Raw genomic sequence first — 10,284 nt, 5'->3', positions numbered from 1 at the left:
TCTTTAGTATCATGAAATTCACCCATTCAGTTTTCTCACCCCAGAAAGAGATCACCATAGATTGGCATGCATTCTCTGTAACCCATTCCATGTTCAATTCACAAATATAAATCTAGTCCATATACCAATGTGGTGTTGTTTTTTATTCTTCCCTAAATATCATCACTCATTGTTTATATTCCCACTGTGTATTAAAATACTTGGCACAAAAAATATACTAAAGGTCTGTTAAATGATGAAATGACTTGAGGTATTTTTTGCAACAAATACCACACATCATCCTGTGTTAACATATCATAAGGCAGCTGCCGAGGTCTGGACAGTTGGTACTGAAAGCCTTCAGGTCTCTGGGTCATAGTGCTAGTTTTTATGTTAGAACAGCTGAGAGATGCAGCAGAGGAGAGCTCTTCTTTGTTGATTCCCAGGCACACCTGAACCCTTGAGCTGATCAGTGTGCTATCAAACTTTCTCATATTATCCGCAAGAAATATTTATACCTTCTGATGTAGTTGGTGATGTAGAGAACCACTGACTTGTGGTGGGGATGTAGAGAACTGCTGACATTTGGTCGGTTTTCTGTCTGATTAAATGTCCCCTTTACTGCTTTGCCAACAAACTACTAATTTCTAAACGCTGCGAGGTCTATGATTTCTTATATTTGGAATGGCTGTGTTGACAGAGGCATGCTGTGGGAGGTTTGAGAGTTGGTGTAGTAAGTGCCGACAATACCCTGAAAGTAACATTAAGATCAGCCTCCTCCAATATATTTGAACTGCTTTGTCATTTCTTTCTAGCACTGAAAAGTAGAGTGGATATAGAATCTTTGCCAGGTTAAGTGTTACTGCATGGATTATTTTGGTAATGTTTTGTGCTTATGTAATCCCCTCTTCAGCCATACCGTGGTTCCTTCACTTTTCCATTTATTTTATTTATGTTCCTTTAAAGACAGAGGTATACAGGAATTATAATCTCAAGTGTTATATAACACTACATTATGAACATTCTTAATAGCCAGGTGTAAAACACCTCCAAATTAGAAATATTTGGAGCTTCCAACATGAAACCAGTAGTGAAAAATTTCGTGCCTGGTGTTGTGTGAAAGTAAAAGCATATGTGCAGTAAAACCTGTAAAATCACCTTGAGGATCTCTGTAGAAGATGCATATGAACATTAAATATGTCTCCTACAAAATATGTTGTAACATATGAGCAAATACTACAAAATCTGAAAATTTAATAACCTCTAACATACCAATTTCAAACATTTTGGATGAAAGCTAATGTACAGTTTTGTTAGTAGTCAAAACTTGTACTCTACTTTAGTGCCATAAAGTTTTCTGCTCATAAGAAATGTTTTTCACTAGTTTCAATAGTTTATGAATGCAGATATGACAATATAAATCAGTAAAACATAAACAGCCTTAGGTTTTTATAGATATTCTAAAGGCATTTAATAAAAAACAGAGGCTCACTCACACTGAGGTTGCTGAGAGCTGGGGAGATAGTCTTCACAAGGAAAATGGACACAAATTGGTTATCCAGCACCAAAAGATCATCCCCAAAAACATACACAAAAGAATAATTATATAATATATCTTCCTAAATAAATGAAACTTGCTCAGTCTAAATAATTGCACATGTTTTAAAAAAGAAATTGATTAGGTGTTAGATTAGAATTCTGGAACATAGTTATTTTAGAAAAGCAACTCAATTCTTATAAAGACTTACCAAAAATTATGAAATAGAAGTCTGGTTCATAGTCACCTAATGGGCACAGGGTGGCCAGGCAAATATTTAATGGGGAACCCATTTAAGAAGTAGACATTCTCTACAGTGTTTGACTCTTTCAAGCCTAGAACATCACTTGCAGTTTCTACTTGCTAATCAGAATCCATTTGGCTTACACCTTAATATTGTGTTTTAAAGGTAATTTCAATATTTTCAGTGTGATACTAATTATAGTTTTATGATGTAGTAAAATAGTCAGGATGAAGAGGGCTATGCCATGTGAAGCAGCATTTACTCATATTCCCTCTTTTCTGTTTCATATTCTTTGTCTACATAGGAGAGTTTTTCTGTCCTATGTCTCAGGGAAGCCTGCATCTCTGAAATTTTTATTGTAACAGTGCACACATTATTGACTCATTGCGACTATAAAACAAATGTGTGTACATACTAAACCCTCAAAAGCTTGAAGCAGTGTAATTTAAGTACTCATAAAATTACATATATTTCTGCATATTGCATAAACAGAAGCACTTTGGTCCAAATAATCCCTTCATCTTTGGTCTCCTTCTCCTTGTTCACAAAAGAACACTGGTTCTTAGCAATGTGACATGCTAGTGTGGGTTCTGATGTCATTTGGGATGAGGTCAAAATGGAGAAACATGAATTACTTTCTAAACATCATGAAGTACAACCATACCCCTGACGAGTGTTACCACTTCCGAGGGTAGACATCACGGAAGTGCCACAGTGCCCATGGACACAGAAAGCCAGATCTTGTTGGCAATATGTCTGATGGCGCAGACCTCCCCGCTGTTCCTCACTCCCCTCTTCTGGGGCCCTTGCTCTATGTTCCCTGTTACTTATTTCTGACTGGCACCTAGTTGGCTTCTTCCTTTTTCCTCATTTGAAAGATGATATGCAGCCCAATAGCAAAGGAATGAAGGAAGGGAACCAGTCAGTTGCATTTCCTCAGAGAGATTGAAACTTAGGATAAAAGCACTCCTCTTGACCCATGCAAGCACAGTAAGTATGACTGAAATTGTTTTCATGACAAGTTGTTATGACTCTTGCAATTTTAAATTAAAAATACACTTGCTTTTAATGATGCGAGCGGGCACTTAATGATTTAGGAATGGATCTTATGTAAAACCACTTGTTCAGCTCAACTAACTCATGGGTCCTAATGGCTCATGAGTGTCCTTTTAAATCCCTATTAAGATAAATGAGACCAAATGGCATATTTCTCTACGCTGCCTAAATTGGTCACGTTTTTCTACATATTGCCTGACTCTTTTAATATCATAACATAGGTTACAAAAGAAATTACATAAGCAGGTACTTGTGACCAGAATTCATCCTCTTATGATGGCTAACATGACCTTCTTTTAACAGAAAGAGGAAGTCAGCAGACAAACAGGTGGACACAGCAAGGTCTCTCATTTTTCTTCTTTACTTTTTTGCCTTTCATTGCTAGAGATTCACTGGTTCCTAAATGCCTCAGATTGACAAGCCAAGGAGGAGCCCAAGAGACCAGCTCTTCCCGGAGCTCATTTTGCCTTGAAAAGGTTTGTCTTGCCGTGGTATTAAAAAACTCCTCCCCAGAATGCCATCAAGCCTGAAAATATATCTAAGCACACAGAGCAAAAGAATATGCAAAAATGTATATTATTTTTATGGTTCGGCACCATATATCATATACTTAGCATCATTTTCCCCTTAGATACTTGAAGTGAAACCTGCCATTTCTTTGATGTGCCTTGCAAGTTAGACAGCTCCACCTCAGACTCATTACTGCATTTCTTTCATGGTATTTTACCTTTGACTTCTCTTTTATATCCCTTTAAATGTTAAAGGAATGGCAGCAATGACGTAGAACTTGTACTTTCTTGAAAAACCTTAGAGCTTAAAGTAGAGAGAGCTGAAGCCAGAAGCACTCTTTAAAAGCCTTGCCCTCTGCCACTGATTTCTACATAGGAGGAAACCTGACTACTTTAGCAGTCAAGGGACTGACAAAAAGCCTAGAGTTGATGGAAAGCTGGAACTTTATCCAGTTCCCGGAAATTATGTCCTTTCTCTTTCTCTTGTACTTAGACACTGGGTTATCTTCTCCCCCAAACCTTAGCATGAATAATCTTGAAATTCCTGTGGAAAGGACCTTGGACCATTTTTCTCATAGACACCTCTTTCTTTCTTCCCCATAATAGTGGGTGTCATGTATCCCTCTATAGCTTGAGTTGGTCCAGAGAAGAAAGGATTTGTGAACTTAATGACAGAAGTGTGCCCAAGGTAAGGGTCGGCGGCAAAATCTCCAGGCTCCTAGGTACACTTGGGATGTCACACTGCTTTTCAGGCACTCCATTAGAGTGCAATCAGTTCATTTCTTTCCTCATTTTTTCTCCTCCATTGTATTCTAGAAACTTCTTTGTTATTCATAGAGGTTAGTGATAATCTCATAATGATTTCCTGTTATGGTATAGAGGTAGTTCTGGACATTCAGTCATACTATATTAAAAAGATAAGGAAAGAGTGGACAGGTCTTTCTCATTCTTGATTTTAATGGTATTGCTTCACTTTTTTCTCCATTTAGGATGATATTGGTTGTGGATTTGTCATACACAGAGTTTATTATGTTGAGCAATGTTCCCTGTAGTCATATTCTTTTTAGGACTACTGTCATGAAGCCATATTGAATTTTTTGATGACCTTCCCTCCATCTATTAAAATGATCATGTCATTTTTTTTGTCTTTTTTCCTAGTTACTGATTTGTTACATTTATTGACTTATGTATGTTGAATTAGCCCTACATCTCTGGGATAAAGTTTACTTGGTTTTAATATATAGTCTTTCTCAATTATTCTTATATTCAGTTTGCAATTATTTTGCTGAAAATTTTTCATCTGTGTTTATCAGGGATATTGGCTGTATAATTTATTTTACTGTTGTATCTTTCTCTGACTTTAGGATTAGAGTCATACTGGTTCTATAGAAAAGGGTTTGGAAGTGTTCCTTCTACTCCTAGTCTTTAAAAATATAATTTGATAAGTAATACTTGTAGATCTTTGGAGGTCTGGTTGAATTCTGCTGTGATTGTGTCGTGATTTGTCTTCAGGGCCAAGTAGAGTCCCTAGCAGGACATGTGGTCTGTGCTTTCAATATTTTAAGTATTCTACATTAGGCCTCTTATATCTGGAGAGGGATCCTTTTCTCTAGATTTTAGAAATTTTCTCTTGAGATTTTTTTGAAATACATCCTATGCACTGGTACTGATTCTTTTTCTATGTCCATAATACAATGATTTATTTTTAAAATTAGATTTATTTTTTAAATTGTTTTTGAATTTTCTACACACATGCAACATGTTTTGATCAATATCCTCCTTCCTTCCCTCCAATTCCTCTCCATCTGTCCCCCAATTTTCTTTTCCAGTTTCATGTATCTTTTTCATTTTACAACCCCAACCAGTCTAAGAGCTGCCTGCATATGCATAGACGTAAGACCATCTGCTGGAGCGTGGGTGGTCTCTCAGGGGTTCTATCTCTGAAGGAACCAGCAGCCATCAATTGTCAATAGCTGCTAAACTAGGGACTTTGGCAAGACCAGCATGCATTCTTAACCACTGACACATCTCTCCAACCCCAACAGATTCATGTTGTTTTGTTCCTGTAGTGGGATTAGGGCACCTGTAATTTGCTTATACCTTAAAGAGAAAACGGTAATAACATTATAACTCAGCTGAGTTTCTCTTTCAAATTTTATTATGAAAAACTTTAAATTAACCAAAAGTCAAGAAGCTTGTACAGCAGTTAAATCCATTTTCTCTGCTTATATTTTGCAATTAATTTTGCCATTTAAATTTGTTAAATCACATATATATCCACTATTCCTTTTGCTAGTCTTCAGTCTTTTCTCTGTCAAATGTGAAAGGCTTTACCCACAAACATTTCCATATACACACTATTAACAAGAATTTATTATTTGTTTATCATTTAAAATAATATTCAAACTGAACATATCTTTAGTATTTGGAGTTTGACTCATGGACCAATTAAATTAGTCGAAAATCTTGTAAACCGATGTGGTCCTTGTGATGAGCTGATATTTGAATCAGAAATCTGTGAACCAAGATGAAAAACTTATCATTACCAATAGTGATCATCTTCAATCATCTTACCAACAAAGTTTATCTAGAATTAGGAAAGTCAGATTTGTCCCAGGAGTCTGAAATATCAGGGTGAGGAATCATTTTGGAAATCCTCTAAATTGATGCATGATACATAGCTTTCCCAGCAGAGGTTTGTGGAATAGAGATAAAATCAGAGAGACCACTTCAATGGTTTTAAAACTCTCAGGGTCTTTTGTTCCCATGCTTTTATTAGGTTATGAAACATATTCTTTCCATTGGTAGGAGAAAAGACTGTCTAAATCATTCAAATAGTGCATTGATACAACTGTCTTACTCCATTTGTCCGTTTGCCTGAGCAAGAAAAGCCTTGTGATTTTAACTGTTGCCACTGCCTAAAAGCCTTCATAACTTACAAAGTGCTCACAGCATATTAATATCCACTAATGCTCACACAAAAAGAGAGGAAACATTTCCTCATTCTGATGGTAATATGGTAAATTACCGGAAACGGCTTTATGTAGCATCTAGTGATCAAAATATGTTATATCTTCATTGTTTCCCCTCACTTCTCTTTCATCTTTTTGCTTATTAAGAGACAGAATGGGCTTCTGTGAGACTCATGACTATGGAATTACTTCTACTTTTTATTAGTTCTGGCATGGAAAGTCTTAGCAATAATGGAGGGAGCTGAGAATGGTATGAGAAACTCAATTTTAGCAAGACTTAGCTAAAGTCCAGATGAAACCTGATTTCATTTTTTTATCTGTAAGATTTTTATCCTTGATCATTTTGAGGTGTATTTTACTGAAAGCAAATCAATCCTTCCTGAGCTCTCCAGTCAGCTGAAGCATGAATAATACACTCATAGGCAGAGCTTGCCCCAAAGGTGCAGGTTTGCTTTCTTCTATATAGATGGTAGCCAGCCTTAAATGAACACAAAGGCAAATAGACATTATGAGATTTATTTCTAAAGTGCTCATGCTAAGTTTGAACAAAACAATGAGGGTGGGTAGGAGGTGAGGCACTGATGGAGGAAGGTCATTGGTTAAAAAATAAAGAAACTGCCTTGGCCCATTTTATTGGTTAGAACATAGGTGGGTGGAGTAAACAGAACAGAATGCTGGGAGGAAGAGGAAGTGAGCTCAGAGACGCCATGCTCCCCTCTCCTGGGAAGATGCGATAGCTCTGCTCTCTGAGGAAGATGCGTGAAGCTCAGACCCAGGATGGATGTAGGCTAGAATCTTTCCCAGTAAGACTGGTGCTACACAGATTATTAGAGATGGGTTGATCGGGATATAAGAATTAGCCTGTAAGGGCTAGAGTTAATGGGCCAAGCAGTGTTTAAAAGAATACAGTGTCCGTGTAAGTATTTCGAGGCATAAGCAAGCAGGCTGCTGGGGTGCTGGGGACGCAGCCCCGCTGCTCATATTACTACAAGGCACCATAGAAAGAAAGTTACAAGAGCAAAGAAAGGCAAAATACTCTATCTACATTGTCCTTTTTCAGACCACTGTTGGGATCATAGTATAAAGAATATTGGATAGGGCATCTCTTAGGTATATTCCCAAGAGTGGTATTGCTGGGTCCAGGGGTAGGTTGGTCCCAAATTTCCTGAGAATCTGCCACACTGATTTCCAAAGTGGTTGCACAAGTTTGCATTCCCACCAGCAATGGATGAGGGTACCCCTTCCTCCACAACCTCTCCAGCAAAGGCTATCATTGGAGTTTTTGATTTTAGCCATTCTGACAGGTTTAAGATGATATCCCAAAGTTGTTTTGATTTGCATTTGCCTGATCGCTAAGGAGGTTGAGCATGACCTTATGTGTCTTTTGGCCATTTGAACTTCTTCTGTTGAGAATTCTCTGTTCAGTTCAGTGCCCCATTTTTTAATTGGGTTAATTAACATTTTAAAGTCTATTTTCTTGAGTTCTTTATATATTTTGCCCCCACCGAGACAGTGGGGCTGATCTATTGGGAGCTCACCAAGGCCAGCTGGTCTGTGACTGAAAAAGCATGGGATAAAACCAGACTCTCTGAACATGGCGGACAATGAGGGCTGCTGAGAAGCCAAGGACAATAGCACAGGGTTTTGATCCTACTTCATGTTCTGGCTTTGTGGGAGCCTAGCCAGTTTGGATGTTCACCTTCCTAGACCTGGATGAAGGGGGGAGGACCTTGGACTTTCCACAGGTCAGGGAACCCTGACTGCTCTTTGGACTGGAGAGGGAGGGGGAGAGGAGTGGGGAGAGGAGGAGAGGGGTGGAAGGAGGGGGCGGGAAATGGGAGGCTGGGAGGGGGCAGAAATTTTTTTTTCAATAAAAAATAAAAAAAAGAATTTTGGAAGCACATAAACATTGGAGTTACTAAACTCTTGGCTTCTGGAAGACTGAGATTAGGTAGCCAAGGTAGAGAACAAAGGGTGACCTTTTCTTCCTTCCTGAGTCTTTGGATGAAAGAACCCATTCTTAGAATTCTTAGAATTAGAATTAAAATTCTTTGAATTGTTTGAACCATTCTGACACACCTTCACTCAATAGGCATCTAGGGAGTGTTCAAATCACACGTTGCAAATTTTTTTTTTTTTTTTTTTTTTTTTCGAGGCAGGGTTTCTATATGGTTTTGGAGCCTGTCCTGGAACTAGCTCTTGTAGACCAGGCTGGTCTCGAACTCACAGAGATCCGCCTGCCTCTGCCTCCCAAGTGCTGGGATTAAAGGCGTGCGCCACCACCGCCCGGCCACACGTTGATTTAAGTTCTCCTACGAGGAAGAGGTTTGTGTTTCAAAACCTAAAATAGGCCAAAAGTGGCAATAATAAATTAGAACTCAGAACTGATACTCAACCCTGGCTTCAAGAAAATCAGAAGTGGTAGGAACTATGCAACCCAGAATTCTAAGACCGACCATTGAAAGGGAGCATTTTGCCTAACTCAAATTGTTCAATGCATGATGTACACACAGATTCTTGTTGAAAAAAATTTGGAAATTTGGATTTAATATGAAATGTTTTGAAGAAATCTGATGATATATAGAAATAACGATTCCTATTTCGAATGTAGTAGATGCAACTCTCTCATTTTAATCTGTTGGCACATTATATGCCACAGTACCAGGGTCAACATATAGGTGTGGGCCACTTACTGCCTGATACTGATAATAGTAAGCAGGCTTTCGGGGGGCAGTTCACCTTTCTTTGTGTAGCATGGACCCTGTCTGAAGACTATATTTGAACATTTTTAGAATGCGAAATAATCTAATCCCTGTAGTGGCTGTTATGAATGACGGAAGTAAGTTCCCAACAGTCTGAGCTCACAAACTGTGATAATGATTTAAGATAAAAAGTAATGCCTCTTGAATGTAGCTCATTAGATTATGTGGAAAATATGATGCTTCTCCATTTCCAAATAAATTTCATATCTTTTAGAACGATTACTTTTTGCAAACATGACAAGTGCAACTTAGAGCCATGATTATCATTCTAAAAATATTTATTGCTGTAACATAAAGTTAACTGCACTTTTGGGGAAACTGTGACATTCTGTCTCTGTGACATGCACCATCTACTTGAGATAATGAGAGAAAGGGGCTGGGATAATTCCCAGTGAGGCTCACAGGTGAAAAGAGTACATCTGTAGAAACCATCTAAGCAAAGCAGATCTTCTTCCCTGGAGCCCTGGTTTGTTACTAGGATTGTGTTATCCCCCTGGCTTCATGCTGCTCTATAGGCTTCTAGATCCCCTTCCTTTCTCATGGTAAAACACAGTCTAGTTTAAGCAATTCTTTTTTAATTGATTTTTTTTTTGAGCTCTACATTTTACTCTTTTCCCCTCTGCCTCCCCTCTCCTCTCCAACCCTTTCCCAAGGTCCCCATGCTCCCAAATTATTCAGGAGATCTTGTTTTTTTTCTACTACCGATGTAGGTTAGATCCATGTATGTCTCTCTTAGGGTCCTCATTGTTGTCTAGGTTCTCTGGGATTCTGATTTGTAGGCTGGTTTTCTTTGTTTTATTTTTAAAAACCACCTATGAGTGAGTACATGTGATAATTGTTTCTCTGGGACTGGGTTACCACCTCTCTCAAAATGATGTTTTTTTTTTCTTTTTTTTCTTTTTTTTTTAGGTTCCATCTATTTGCCTGTAAAATTCAAGATGTCATTATTTTTTTTCTGCTGTGTAGTACTCCATTGTATAAAAGTACCACATTTTCCATATTCATTCTTCAGTTAAAGGATATTTAGGTTGTTTTCAGGTTCTGGCCATGACAAGCAATGCTTCTATGAATATAGTTGAGCACATGTCCTTGTGGCATGATTGAGCATCCTTTGGATATGTACCCAAAAGTGGTATTACTGGGTCTTGAGGAAGGTTGTTTCCTAATTTTCTGAGAAATTGTCACACTGACATTCTACAGGAAGCTTTTGAGGAGCTAACATTTT

Source organism: Microtus oregoni, unplaced genomic scaffold (assembly GCF_018167655.1).
Source record: "Microtus oregoni isolate MIOR12 unplaced genomic scaffold, Mior012 000014F_ref0000157, whole genome shotgun sequence".
Lineage (NCBI taxonomy): Eukaryota > Metazoa > Chordata > Mammalia > Rodentia > Cricetidae > Microtus > Microtus oregoni.
This window is presented reverse-complemented; position numbering follows the sequence as displayed.